Consider the following 15,248-nt stretch of genomic DNA (forward strand, 5'->3'; position numbering starts at 1 on the left):
TTACCAACTCCCGAAAGTTGTGTGATGAGGTACAAAGCCTAATTTCCAAAATCCAAAATCAGCTTGTACCATGGGAGAAAGAAGAGCACAAATGGCAAAATGTCCTGCCTCTGTTTACCAAAATCGAAGAGTATGGAACTACCAGATTTCTGACAGAACATTCAATTAAGCTGGTATTTGATGAATGCCAACTTTTCATGCTAAAGAAAACTATCATGTGGCGGGTGCTCACCTTTTAGTCAGTAATTACGGATGCAAAAACCTCCGTCTATGAACTCCAGGATTTGCAGAGCAGTATAGTCAAAGATAATAAAGTGGTTAATCTCGATCATGACTGGGAACTAGGAATCTGCGGGTCAAGTACACAGGAAGCAATCAAGTCTTTCTGGTTGAATATGGAGAAGATTAGAGTTAGGAGTAGTTTCACGCCGAAGGATATAACTAAAGTGGCTAGGATCGAATCTATGGTTTTCATTGGGAATGATCAACTGCCAAAGCACTCAGAGAAGATGGTGCAACACATGTGGAATAAAGAGGTGGCAAAGGTGAAACTTAATGCAATGAAAGTCCCAAGCCAATTAATGATCCAGGAACTCACGGCTGCTCATGATGCTTGCAAAGATGGAGAAGAGGATGATGATGAAATATGACATAATGCATCCGCTTTGGGCTAGTTTTCTTTATTTAAAAAAAAAACATTTTTCATAGTTATGCAAAAACTTCGAGACAACTGTCCCAAAATACTTTTGGTTGGTTTCGTAACTGTTTTATCAGGGAGTGGTCGAGTTTTCAGGGAGACCCCCCCAGTTTAAACTATAAATTAAGTAGAACTGATGGTAGAAGGGTTAGATTTTAGTAACTGATTTTGAAAAGAAAACTTGGACGTGTGTTTGTTTTGATATTTTATGTTTTTAATCAAAGGAGGAATCAGATGGTTGAGATCTGTGGTGGAAAAAGATTGGCAGATGTATCATTATGTCTTTGATTACATAAAGATATATATATGAAATCTGATCATATTGTTTTTGGGGAGAAGAAAGATCTGTGTATTTTGAATCCGAATAGATAACATGTCTTTGCATATGTTCATCCAATCAAGTAATAGTATTTGATTATTTCATTGCAGTTTTTCATTATTCCTCTGATGTTCTTTCCTTTGAATGTGTTGTTTACTTTGGAAAAGATTCATGTTTGCGGGTAGATTCATTTTCTTTGAATCTGTTCGTCTTTATTTGGAAGAAGTATATTGAACTTTGTTTCAATTGCTGTAGTTACATACTTTGAAAATTAAGAAGATAGTTTTCATTATTTATGAGATATGAGGAAAGTTATAGCCTTTCATCCAAGAATGAAATAGGCGGCCTTATATGCTTTCTGGTTAAAAGCTTTTCATTTGGATATAAATATAAAAACAAAAACACATTTTATGAAAAATCTAGATAGGGAGCTATACCTAGGCAAAAATTCAGAGGGAGGTGATTTGAACAAATGCCTACCCAACTGTTCAGTGAACCATTTGTTCTTAAAAGAAGGTAATAAAGTTTTACAATTAATCATTTAAATGCAAAGAGCAAATCTATTCACTAACAAGTCTTGCATGAATCATACTTTTAACAAACAGTTGAGGAAATATTTGCTAGTTTTCTTTGATGATATATTGATTTATAGCAAAACTTGGGAAGATCATTTGAAACATATTGATGTTATTCTTGGTATTATGGAATCTCAATCACTTTATGCAAAGGCTTCTAAATGTGAATTTGGAATGACAAAAATTTTGTATTTAGGACATATGATCAGTGCTATAGGTGTGCAAGTTCATCAGGAAAAAAATAAGAGCCATTTTGGATTGGCCACCACCACGAAATCTCACAGATTTATGAGGATTCTTCGGATTATGCAATTATTACAGAAGGTTTGTCAGAGGGTTTTCACAGCTAGGGGCAATGTTGATAGATCTTACCAAAAATGGGGCATTCCATTCAACAAAGGGGGCACAACAAGTATTTGGGAAACTGAAAAAGGTAATGAGCCCTTGCCCAGTACTTGCACTCCCAGATTTTAATCAACCTTTCATTTTGGAATGTGATGCATCTAGTGAAGGAATAGTAGCAATTTTAATGCAAAATAAACATCCTATAGCATATGAAAGCAGGAAACTTAATAATCTAGAGAGGTTGTATTCTATCTATGATAAAGAAATGTTGGCAATCATGCACACATTAGCAAAATTTAGACAGTATTTGGTTGGTGGCAAATTTGTAGTCAGAACTGACCATAACAATTTGAGATATTTTTGGGGACAAAAAGACTTGAATTTCAGGGAGCAAAAGTGGATCAGTAAGATCCAAGCTTATATTTTTGAAATTAAATATGTGAAAGGTAAAAACAATGTTGTTGCAGATGCACTATCTAGAAGGCCTGAAATAAATGCATTATCTATGCTAACAGCTGATTGGAAATCTTTATTGCTGGTAGAATATTCTAAAGATTCTTTTGCTTGTGATTTGCTAGATGGTAATACACAAGATGATAAATATAAGGTTGTACATGATATTATCTATTACAAGGACATAATTTATTTGATCCCAGGATCGAAGTTGAAAGAGAAAATCTTTGAATCAGTGCATGATGTTCCTTTAGTAGGACATCCTGGCTACTTCAAAACTTATCGGCAGATAAGAGAAAGATTCACCTGGAAAGGACTTAAGAATGATTTCCTTCGTTATGTTAAAGAATGCATCACTTGTCAACAAAATAAAGCAGAACATACTTATCCTGTAGGTCTATTACAGCCTTTGCCGATACCGAAATAGAAATGGGAAAGTATATCTATGGATTTCATTACAGGCTTACCATGATCTCAAGGCAAAGATTGCATTTTTGTTGTGGTTGATAGATTAACTAAATTTGCACACTTCTTATCTATCACTACAGAATTCATAGTTGTTCAACTCATAGAACTGTTCTTTTGAGAGGTGTTCCATTTACATGGTTTACCAAAAAATATCATCAGTGACCGAGATAGCAGATTTTTGAGTATATTTTGGGGGGAACTCTTCCAATTGACAGGTACCAAGTTAAATCACAACACGAGTTATCATCCACAAACTGATGGACAAACAGAAATAGTGAACAAGTGGATTCAGGGTTACCTTCACAATTATGTGTTTGGTCATCAGAAAGCATGGTTTCATTGGCTATATTTGGGTGAATACTGTTATAACACTACTTATCATATATCTATCAGTATGACTCCTTTCAAAGCACTATATGGGTATGATGCACTATCTTTTATTGATTTGGCTTTTGATCAGAGTAATGTTCCCAAATCTCATGACGTGCTTCAGGAATGCCAAGATATATTGAAAGCACTTAAGGAAAATTTGCAATGTGCTCAGAATCAACAGAAAATATATGTAGAGAAGAAGCGTGTTGAACGTCACTTTGAAATTGGGGAATTGGTGTACCTCAGACTACAACTCTATAGGAAATCATCCCTCAAATGGAGCGGGGTTGAGAAATTGAAGCCTCGATTTTATGGGCCATACCCGGTTATTCAAAAAGTTGGCACGATGACATATGAATTGGCTTTACTTTTCGAAAGAAGAATACATAATGTATTCCATGTATCTTGCCTCAAAAAAGCTTTGGGTCAACAAGTGAAAATATTAGAGAACTTAGCACCATTGAATGAAGAAGGGAAGCTAGAGATGATACCCGAAGTGACTTTGGAAACCAGAGACTGGCATTTGCAGAATAGGACAATCAGGGAATACCTCATTAAATGGAAGAATTTACCCTTGGATGATGCTACTTGGGAAAATGAGCAAGTCCTTCAGTATCTTGGATTGCAGTTGCTTGTGGGCAAGCAACATTGGGCAGGGGAGATTGTAATGTTCCCCAATTAATAAAGAAATAAACTTTCAAAATAAAGTGATAGGATATTAATTATTTTTATTAATATTCTAATCTGGAATTAATATTAATAATTAATATCGTTAACTTATTTTGTTAACGCAATTTGAATAAAGGTAGTTCATAAAACTACTTCGTAGAGAAATAAAATGGCATTTGCGTGAGTTGTGAAGCATGCCTGTAAGAAGAAATATATCCATGTGTCTGGATCCGAACTACAGTAAGTCCCCTTTCGTCAGTAACACTGGCCTATTGGTGGAATCGTGGCTGCGTAAGCAGTGTATTGGAGTCGTGCTGGTGTATTCTGTGGTGTTTAGTATTGACGTGAGTCGCAAAGCATACTCACGTATTTCTAATGCTCATGTTTGGGTGTGAGTGCCGGTTGCAAAAGATAGGATGACATTAGCACTCATGTACTGTGGCAAGAAGACCCGATATCGGGCTTTCGCGTGGAGTCACAGTTAACTCACAGTAGCAACAACGGAGGGCAATATCAATCTATGTAATATAATATGCACATGTCCTATATTCATAGCAGGGTGTTATTCCGAATGTAGTCGGGTATTCCGAATGAACCCTAAACGATGTTCGCAATCTTCATAGAAGTTCTAGAAACCCGATATCGGGTGTGTTCATCATTGCGAACACTCATGTTGTATGTGAAACAGTGACTGGAGGGAGTCTAGAGTGTTACCGGTGTGTAGCAGAAGATGTCTTCGGGGTGAACCGAAGGTGCCATTATTGTGTTGCAACAGAGGGAGATTAACAGGTATAACTGTGGTACAGTGGAAGTGCCATTGTCAGGGAGTAGCGAAAGTCCCAGTGAATCCATGAAGAGCGTCCGATAACCAGCAGCACGAGAACGGCATCTCCAACTTAGTATGAGTATCAGGTGCATGATCACACATACTTATATATACTCCTTGAATAATAAACACTTGTTCTGTCAGTAAATGAAATATTAGCAAGGGAATTGAGATTGTATGAATGAGGAATATCATTGTTTGTACATCATTCATTAATCTGTCAATAACTCATTGTCTAAGTTAAAGCAACAAACATGTTGCTGATGAACTGGAAATATATCCCATAGATAATTAAGGAATTTTATAGCGGAGGTGGGTGTGTGGGTGGCACTGGTGGTAGAGAAAGTGTTGTTGGTGGCCATGACGGTGGAGAAGAGAGTGTGCAGGCTGCAACGCAGAGGGGAGGAGAGAGTGTGCAAGCAGCAACGCAGAGGATCGTTGCTCTGATACCATGAGAAGACAAAATGATATCTATATTCTCCCCTTACCCAGAACGTTGGGTTAAGGTGATTTAGGGTGGAGTCCCATGGAGGGGGGGCTTCCTAAAAAATAGAGCTAGAGCTGCTGAAATTTTTTAGGAATATTTTAAAGCTGGCGATCCCATGAATTTTGTTTTGCACTTCAACTTAAAAATTTCAGCATCTAAATTTAAGAATGTCATGAACTTTGTAGTGTAGATTAACTTAAGTTTAAACTCCTAAATTTAAGTAAATTGGTAGTAAACAAATTTAGTTTCATAATACATTCCTAAGCTGGTGGGGCAATTTCTAGCCCACCCCATTTTCACCAGCTGAGATTTTCAAGCCTAAAAGGTAGGGGCTCTAATTAATCTTGTAGCCAAAAACTATTCAAGCCTAAAAGGTAGGGGCTCTATTTTTTAAGAAAAAATTCTAATTAATCCCATAGCCAAAAACTATTTTTTTTATGGGACCACCTCTTCCTTAAAATTAGAGCTTAAGCCCCTACATAAGACCCCTTCCTTAAATAATGACTGTTAGGATAATTACAAAGAGTGGAGCTAAAACAGAGTTTCTAAAGAAGAAGACTCTTTCTATTCTGCGAGGAGATCATCCGGATAATCTGGGATTTCCGTGATCAGCGCTGTGTGTTTCCATAAAGGGTGCACAGCCTCCTTCCAGAAATTATAACAAACTATGAAGGAAAAACACATTGCGAGGAAGAAATCGTTGCGTGGCTCTTCACTCTGGACGGATGCTTCATTCTAGAAACTCTCAGGCTCAGTGACGAATCACAATGGAGACAGGATGGTGATTCACAATGCAACGTCGATCCTGTTTGTATTACAAACACGATCCGTTCTTGTCTATTGGACATCCTCACTGATCTTCTATTGCTTGAGTCGTCAATTCCGCTACAAAACGGCTACCAGAATCATTATCTTCGTGGTCTTCGTCGAGAAAAAACAGCTCAAAAACATGAAAGAGAGGATCATTATCAATACCTCAGGGCTTCTAAGACAGAGTTACACAACAATGGAATGAAATTTAAGCCGTACGAGGGAGTTCCGTCCACAAAGAATCTCCGTTTCGACGAAGAGAACAAGACTCTGTTTCTCCCAGTGATACGGATATCTGATTCTACAAATTTGATCTTCAGGAACCTCATGGCTGTGGACGTCTGCCAAGAAAAAGAACTCACCGTTATTTCAGAGTACGTGTTTCTGATGAACAGTTTGATTCAGTCTGGAAAGGACGTGGCGTGATCCATTGGAACTGATGATGAAGCGAGTAGCCTGTTCAATAGCCTGTGCAAAGGGGTCGACTTCACATTCGCTGATGAAGATTTGTTTATGAAATTGAAGATGGCCGTTAATGGATGGCATAAACGTCAAACTATGGTGAAAATTCATGACTTCATTGAGAAGAATCCAAATCTTGTGAAAACTTTCACTATGTTTTTGGGGGTGGTTCTTGTGTTGGTAGCTGCAGCATCCTCAGCTGTACAGATAATTAAACAATTTTAGTCAAACAAGCAAGAAGGATGAATAACTGAGTGATTAACCGAAGCCAACATAGGAAAGTTGCAGTCTTAAAGTGTCTCTATGATGGAGTTTTAATGAGTTACTCTGTCCTTGGTAAGCATCATTAGTTTTTAGGAATATATATCAGAAATTTATCATTAGTAGAATTGTTTCTGAAATTAATTGTTATATAAATCATAAAATTCATTCAACAACAAATATTGATTGTAATATTTTGAAAGCATTTGGAATGTTCATACATCATTTCTTATAATAAATTTTACATCATCATTAAGCACAATTTTTAGTACTTGCAGTCAGGCTAGTACTATTGCAGTTGCACCCAAATTTTTTTTGACATTATTTACAATCTGTATCTAAATATTTAAATTTTTGCAATTTGATAATAAATCTAATTTTTTTGTAGCTGAAAATATTTTGATGCAAATTAATTGATTATTAATTATTAATAGTATTAAATTTTGATAATATGACAACATTAAAACAATAGAATAATAACATAACGTAATATAAAACATTATTAATATTGTCATAAAAATTATAAAATAGTAATATAATGTTTAAAATTAAAATATTCTAATAATTAAAATACTAATATTATAATAATACTTACTCAACAATATAATACATTAGTAATTAGAATAATAAAAAATAATAATCTAATAATTTGGACATTAATAATATAAAATTAACATTTTTATAATACAAATAAAATATAAGATTAGATTATGGTTAATGTAAGATAATACAAAATAATAATATTTAAAAAAATAATACAATGAATATCGAAAAAATAATATAATGAATATTAATACAATCTAATATAAATAAAAAATTGTTCTCACTTTACTCTCTTTTGGTACAACAAATATTTAAATTTTCTTTACTATTATTTAGGTATAATTTATGATCTTGTTCACAAATCACATTCTCAAATAAATATTAAATTTTAGAAGAGTTATAGTATTCTTAATTGAAAAAAATTAAATAAATTGATTTTATATAATTAATTGTATGATTATTTTACTTAATCTCTTCTATTTGCTAATTGTTTGCAAAAAATATATTTCATTACTATACAAATAGGGTTAGGATTATAGTTCAATTAGGGTTAGATTTATAGCTTAGTGTTAGAGTTTAATTAGCGTTAGAACTATGATTCAATTAGTGTTTAGTTAAAGATAAAATAAATTTTTGAATTAGGGTTGTTAAATTATTGTTATGATTTAAAGAGGTTTGGAATAAAATTCATTTAAGATTAGAGTTATAATTAGAATGACTTTTATTAGAGTTAAAATAGGGTTAGGGTAAGGGTTAAGATTAGTGCTCAATTTAAGTTAGGGATTATTATGTGTTAAATTTAGGATTCAATTAATTTATAATTTAACATTCAATTAGTATTATAGTTAGGGTTCAAATAAGATTACAACTTAATTAGGGTTATGATTCAAATAAAATTATGTTACAAAATTATTAATCTCACTTATTATAATTGTGTCCCACTTGTGTAATTCAAAGCCTTCTAATTTTTACTTATAATACAATTTCAATTGCAAATCACAAATGAAACTAAAATGCAATGTGATCAAGCACATTATAAATCCAAAAATAAATTACATGGAATTTACAAAAATGTAAACATATTATAATTCTCATTTACAATAACTTATATTCAATCTACAATGATGTTTTACTACATAATCACAATCACCTAGTAATTGTAACTAATAGTTTAGTGTATATTACAATTCCTATTCTAACAGTAATTGTAACTAATAGTTTAGTGTATATTACAATTCCTATTCTAACAATACATTAGAAGGAAATTCAAATTTTATTGTTACACTATTTCAAATGTAAGTACTGTGATCTGTGTAACACTTGTTATACCTTCATACAAGGAAATAAGATCAAGATATTAAGAGATTTCACATTGATTTACATAATAACTCTAAAATAATATAACTATTTGACTCTATAATATAGATGCATTTCCTAATCAAAATGCCCAAGGTTGATTGCATTCCTTTGCACAGACCATTGAACAGGTCAGTCGCTTCCCTATCAGTACCAATGGAGCTCTGAATTATTCCCTTTATCCTCACCAAAGCCACGTCCTTCTCAGACTCGATCAAACTATTCATCAGAAACACATAATCTGATATAAAAGAGAGTTCATACGGCTTAAACCTAAATCTGCTACGTTTATTTCCCATTCGTTTACAGCCTGGCTTCTGCTCTTAGCCGCCATTGCTAACAGTCAAAAGACCCTGGGGATGAAAAGAAAATCTGAAGAAAACAACGCAGTAGCCTATAATTTATCAAGTATATTAGCAGCTATGAGCTGCTCATACACACACTTTCTATGGTCATAACAGTCATCTTATTACACTATATTGGGATCTATTATCACCGAGTTATTCATCCTTATTACAGTGCTTTCTGTAGAATTGTTTAATTATTTGCCCAAATGAGGGCGCTGCACTTGCCAAAACAAGAATAACCGCCCAAAACATAGCGGGAAATTGCACAAGCTTTGGATGAGTCTCCACCCACCTCATAAATTTCACAACAGTTCGGCTTCTGTACCAGTTATTAACATCACTCTTCAAATTCATTAACTTATCTTCATCAGAGAGATTGAAGTTAATTCCTTTGCAAAGACTATTGAACAGGTCAGTCGCTTCCTCATCACTGCGAATGGAGTTCTGAATTACTCCCTTCTTCCTCAGCAAAGCCACGTCCTTGTCAAATTTGATCAAACTATTCATCAGAAACACATACTCTGAGATAACAGTCAGTTCTTTTTCTTGGCAGACGTCCACAGCCTTGAGGTTCCTGAAGATCATCTCTGTAGCATCAGATACCCATATCACAGGGAGAAACAAAGTCTCTTTCTTTTTGTCGCTCGTACGCCTTGAACTTTATTCCTTTATTGTTTAACTCTGTCGCAGAAGCCCGAAGCATTCGATTATCAGACTCTTTTCTACGATCATGGAGTATTCTACAAGGATTAGAGCCATCGAAATGAGAATGATGACGGCCCTCTGGTACTGTTATATTAACATCCTGGGTTTGTTCTTCGCCATGGGTAGTCTCGGACTCATTCACAATAAAATCATGAAAAAATCCCAAAATGTGGCTGTATTCCTTCAGATTTCTATACTTTGACTTGAGGTCTTCTCTCACTTTTGCCTCCCGCTCTTTATGTTCTATCAGTGGTTCACCTGTTTTCCGCTGCATAGAATATGAGAAAGGATGAGCCAAGGCGATTATACCGTCACATATCATTCTAAGCAGCTGTGTCCTTGCTGTTTCTTCTGTTAAGTTTTCCTCCATCTCCAACAGCTGAATGAGGACGACCATGGGAACCTGATTTTCAAGCATCAGGAGGTTAGTAAAGATATCAAATTGAGAAGACTGAACCCTGTTTCTATTGAGAACGGGATCCAAGTTCCATCCTGAATCAGCACTGGGGTTCCATCGTGATTCATCAGTGAGAAGCCTGAGAGTCTCTAGAATGAAGCATCCGTCCAGAGTGAAGAGCTACGCAAGGATTTCTTCCTCACACTCTGGCTTTCCTTCGTAGCTTGCTGTAATTTCTGGAAGCAAGCTCTGCACTTTTTCCACTAGAAAGCGTGCGTGCTGCTGGTTTTTTGGGAGCCTTTCCACTGATCGATTTACGGCCTTTACTTTTTTTAACTCTATTTGAGAGAGTGTCTGAGACATCCTGTCATGTAAAAGGCCCAAAGAGACCACTCGAGGCACATATGCATATGGTTTTTAAGTCCTTGAGATACATGGGCACTCTGTTTATGGACACAGGAGGAAGTTTCCATGAGCTATCATCTGGCTTATCGTCTTCGGGCTTGTGAAATTCAAACTTGCCCTTCACATTATCAAACCATGAGTGACGTTCTTCTGAATCTACTATCTGTATTTCCAATTCGTTTACAGCCTGGTTTTTGCTCGCCATTGTTAACAGTCAGAAGACCCTGGGGATGAAAAAGAAGTTTGAAGAAAACAAAATTACTTTAAATTATTAATAAGTTGTAAAAATTTGTTACAGCTAGTATTTTAACTTGTGATAATAAAATTTGTTACAGCTATTATTGAAGTAAAATTGTCCACATATCTAGAATGGTTCTGCGATGCTGTTGTTCTTAAATTAAAGTAACAAAACCATTATTTGTAATTTTTTATTATACAATTGAGAATTATATGTCATCTAAATCTTAACTCCAATGTTAAAGTGATCTAACTTTCTTTTCAATTTTATATTTAATTTTTTTTATTACTTTAACATAATTGACAATTTTTATTTGACTAGAGCATAATATTTAAATTGATTAAAAGACCTTAAATTTGCTACTGTTTAAATTTTGAGCTTTAATATATATAGACATTTTGATGATATTAAAAAATATATATATTTGATAAGTCACTAACCATACACTTGTATATAAAATTTATAAGTTTCCATTTAAATTTTTGTAGTTCTTTTTTCTAAGCAAAGAGGTAAAGCCCCATAATATATAAACTAAAATAATAGGAATTACATCAAGGATCAACAATTAAATATCTAGTTCTAGCTTGTTGATTTTCATAGAAACACAGAACAAATGGAGAACTAAAAATGTATAAATAAAACAATGAAAAATAGAACAATCACACACATAGAAAGAATACACCAGATTTATAGTGGTTCACCATAAATTGGCTACATCCACTTTTAGGGGATTGTCAATATATTTTCATATCAATCTATGTACAACATTCATCATTAATATATATTGTTTATTACATCTTTCAAACAACATAAATATTTATTTACACCTTTTTCTAGAAGATTCTCCAAATGCAAGACATGAATGGGACAAGACTGTGGACTCAAAATGATTCTCATGTCTACCAAATATTGGTAGCGATTACAAAACTCAGCCATTACTGACCTGGCTTCACCCATGTAGCCAACAATCTCCCTCTTGAAGACAAGTCATACCGGAAATAAGAATGTTCCGAGACATCCCTTATTACAGGCCTATTGTAAAATTGAAACAAGACCAAGAGAAGCTCTACAGAACATGAACATCTCCTGAGGTACCACTTTTGTCAACACATCTGCCATATTCAATTTAGTGTCATTTTTTTCTAGCCGTAACTTGCCTTCATCATGAACATGTCATATGAAGTGATACCTTAGATCTATATGCTTGGTGCAACTATGACATGTTGAATTCTTAGCCAAATGAATGGCACTATTACTATTGAAAAAATAAAGAAAATTTTGATTTCTTAGACCATAGTTTGCCCAATAGCCATTGTAACCATATCATTTCCTTGACTCCTTTAGTTAGAGCAATGTATTCAACCTCGGTTAAAGAGAGAGCAACTATTTTGTACAAGCGAGATACCCAACTGATTGTTGTCCCAACAAAAGTAAAAACAAAACTAGTAGTAGAACTCCTCTTATCCAAATCTCCAGCCAGATCCGAATCAATGTAACCTCAAAATCATAAAATATAATTAGAAGTGTCTTTGAAACAACAAAGAATCCACAGAGCAACTTGCTAATGTGTATTACCTTGATTACTCATAAATCTAGTCACAACTCCCACTACATGAGCAATATCCAGTCTTGTACAAAGCATAGTGTACATGAGGCTGCCAACCGTGGAAGAATATGGAATGTTTTTCATGGTTTCTTAATCCTTTGTATTTTCAGACATATAGCTGATGATGGATGGAAATGATCAGCCAATGGTGTGCTGATAGGCTTTGCATTGGACATATTAAACTTAGCCAAAACTTTATGAATGTATTTGTCATGAGATAATCTGAGTTCCATTTTGTTTTTATCCCTAATTATATACATCCCAATAATCTTCTTCGCTGCCCCTAAGTCTTTCATGGCAAAACGAATAGCTAAAATGTGTCTTAACTCACTAACAATTTGTAGACTGGTGCTTGCAATCAATATTTCATCAACATAGAGTAAAAGAATAACAAACTCACCATTTACAAGACTTTTATATTATACACACAGATCTGATTCACATTTAATAAAATGTTGTTGTGTCATGAAACTATAAAATTTTAAGTACCTTTTTCTCAATCCTTACTTGAGCCCATACAAACTATGTTTCAACTTGCAACATAATTTTTCTTGTCCCTGTTGAACAAAGCCTTCAAGATGCTCCATGTATAATTCCTCATCAATATCCCGATGAATAAAAGATGCTTTGACATTGAGTTTCTCAAGCTCTAAATCATAAACAACTACCATGCCTAAAATAACACGAATTGTATGTATTTTTACAACTGGTGAAAAAATATCATTAAAATCAATACGTTGTTGCTAAGAAAAACCTTTCACCACTAATCTGGCTCTATGCCTATGACGTCCTCCATATTCTTCTTTCAAATGGTAAACCATTCTTTTACCAAATCCCAAGTATTATTGACTCGTAGAGACTCCATTTCTTCATTCATAGCTATCATCCATTTCAGATAATTCTAATCCTTACATGTCTATTTAAATTTGGTTCGATCGGCCTGATCAGACAACAAAAGTTCATAATCATCATACTTCGAGGGTCTTTTCTTCTAATGAGTTGATCTACTTAGTGCAGGAGCTTCATCAAGATGTAAATTTTATAACTGAGATTGAACTCCCTCAAGATCAAAATTGAAATCTTCTTTTCTCTATATAGTATCCCTAGTAGTATGTCCTTTATCTAAATGAAGCAATGCATCAACGGTCTGAAGTGGTGCATCCACAGCCTGAAACAACACATCCACTACTTGAAATGGCACATCTAAGGCCTATAATGGAGCATCAAGGGCCTGTAATGGTGCATCCAAGGCTACAAATGATGCATCTGTGGCTTGGGTTTGTGCATACAAAGAAACTGGCATTTGAATTTGTGAAAGAGCACAAATAGGAGAGGGTTGTGAATAAACAATGGAAGAAATCAAAGAAACAAGAGGAGAAGAGAAAGTAATAATGGATCCATGTTATATATGCAAATGATCTCCATTATCAAACATATCAAACTTAATAAAGTTATTTGAAGAAATACTATCTTTTTGCAAACCTAGAAATGCCCTCTCATTGAAAACAACATCATGACTATGGACAATTTTTTTGGCAACTGTATCCCACAAATTGAAACCATACTGATCCTCATCATAACCAGGGCATATGCATCACTTATATTCTAAATATAGCTTTCTTCTCTTTCTCCTTTGGAATATGTACAAATGATTCACAACCAAAAACACACAAACGATTGCAGGAAATCCTTTTTCCAGTCCACCTCTCCTCCAAAATGTCAAAGTTTAATCAAGATGAGTGAGCTTGATTGATCAAATAAATGGTAGTGTTACATGCTTCAACCCAAAAATCTTTTCCTAAACTAGCATTGGAAATCATAGAACAATGTCTCTCTAAAATAGTCTAACTCAGTCTCTCAGCTACTCCATTCTCTTGAGGTGTGAACGAAACCACTTTGATTCCTCAAATGCCAATGTGTGCACAAAATGACTCAAACTCTAAAGAGAAAAACTCACCCCCATTATCAGTTTTGAGACATTTAAGTGTAATTCCAATTTGATTTTCAACAAGAGCTTTGAAATTTTTTAACTTTGAAAAAACTTCTGATTTTTTATACTACATATAAATCTGAATTTTATGAGTGCAATCATCAAGAAAAGAGAAAATAATTTGCACATCTAATTTATTGTACCTTTGTCGGACCGAAGGCATTGGAATTCACAACTTTCAATATAGTGGTTTTATTGTCATGGCCCATCTTAAAAAAAAAAATGCTCTGGTTCTATTTGCCAAAAAGGCAATGTTCACACAAATCCAAATAAATGGATTTTAGGCCTGGAAGTTGTCCTCATTGCAGCATATAACTTCTAGTCCTTTCTTTCTCATATGCCTGAGTCTTTTGTGCCAAATTTCAGAACTGTTGTCCACAACTATCAAAGCTTTTCCCACTTCATCGTTGCATTCTAAAACATACAAACTTCCCAATGTCTTTTGCTTTGAGGTAAACAACACACCTTTAGTCACTCTACAAAAATCTAGACCAAAATTAACATTGAACCCTTGAATATACAAATGACCTATAGAAATCAGATTTCTTTGGAGTGTTGGAACATGCCTCACGTCATTCAATAATTATTTATTATCATTTTTTAAACACTATAAGACATCACCTTTTCCTAGAATGTTATAGTCCCCGTTATCTCCAAGAAAAACTTTGCAAAACATACCTTCTCGATAATTGGTGAAAGCACTCTAGCACAGAGTGGCATGAAATGAAGCATCAGAGTCAAGTACCCATGAGTCTATAATCATGTCACCTATTGAAAGAACCAAAATACCATCATCAACAATATTAACTATTATTACTTACTCTATCTTGAGCCTTTTTATAGTTCCAACAATTATTCTTTGTATGTCCAAGTTTCCCACACAACCAACAAGCACCATTGTGTCCTCAAGACTTTGA

The sequence above is a fragment of the Cryptomeria japonica genome, chromosome 10, assembly GCF_030272615.1.
Source record: "Cryptomeria japonica chromosome 10, Sugi_1.0, whole genome shotgun sequence".
Taxonomy (NCBI): domain Eukaryota; kingdom Viridiplantae; phylum Streptophyta; class Pinopsida; order Cupressales; family Cupressaceae; genus Cryptomeria; species Cryptomeria japonica.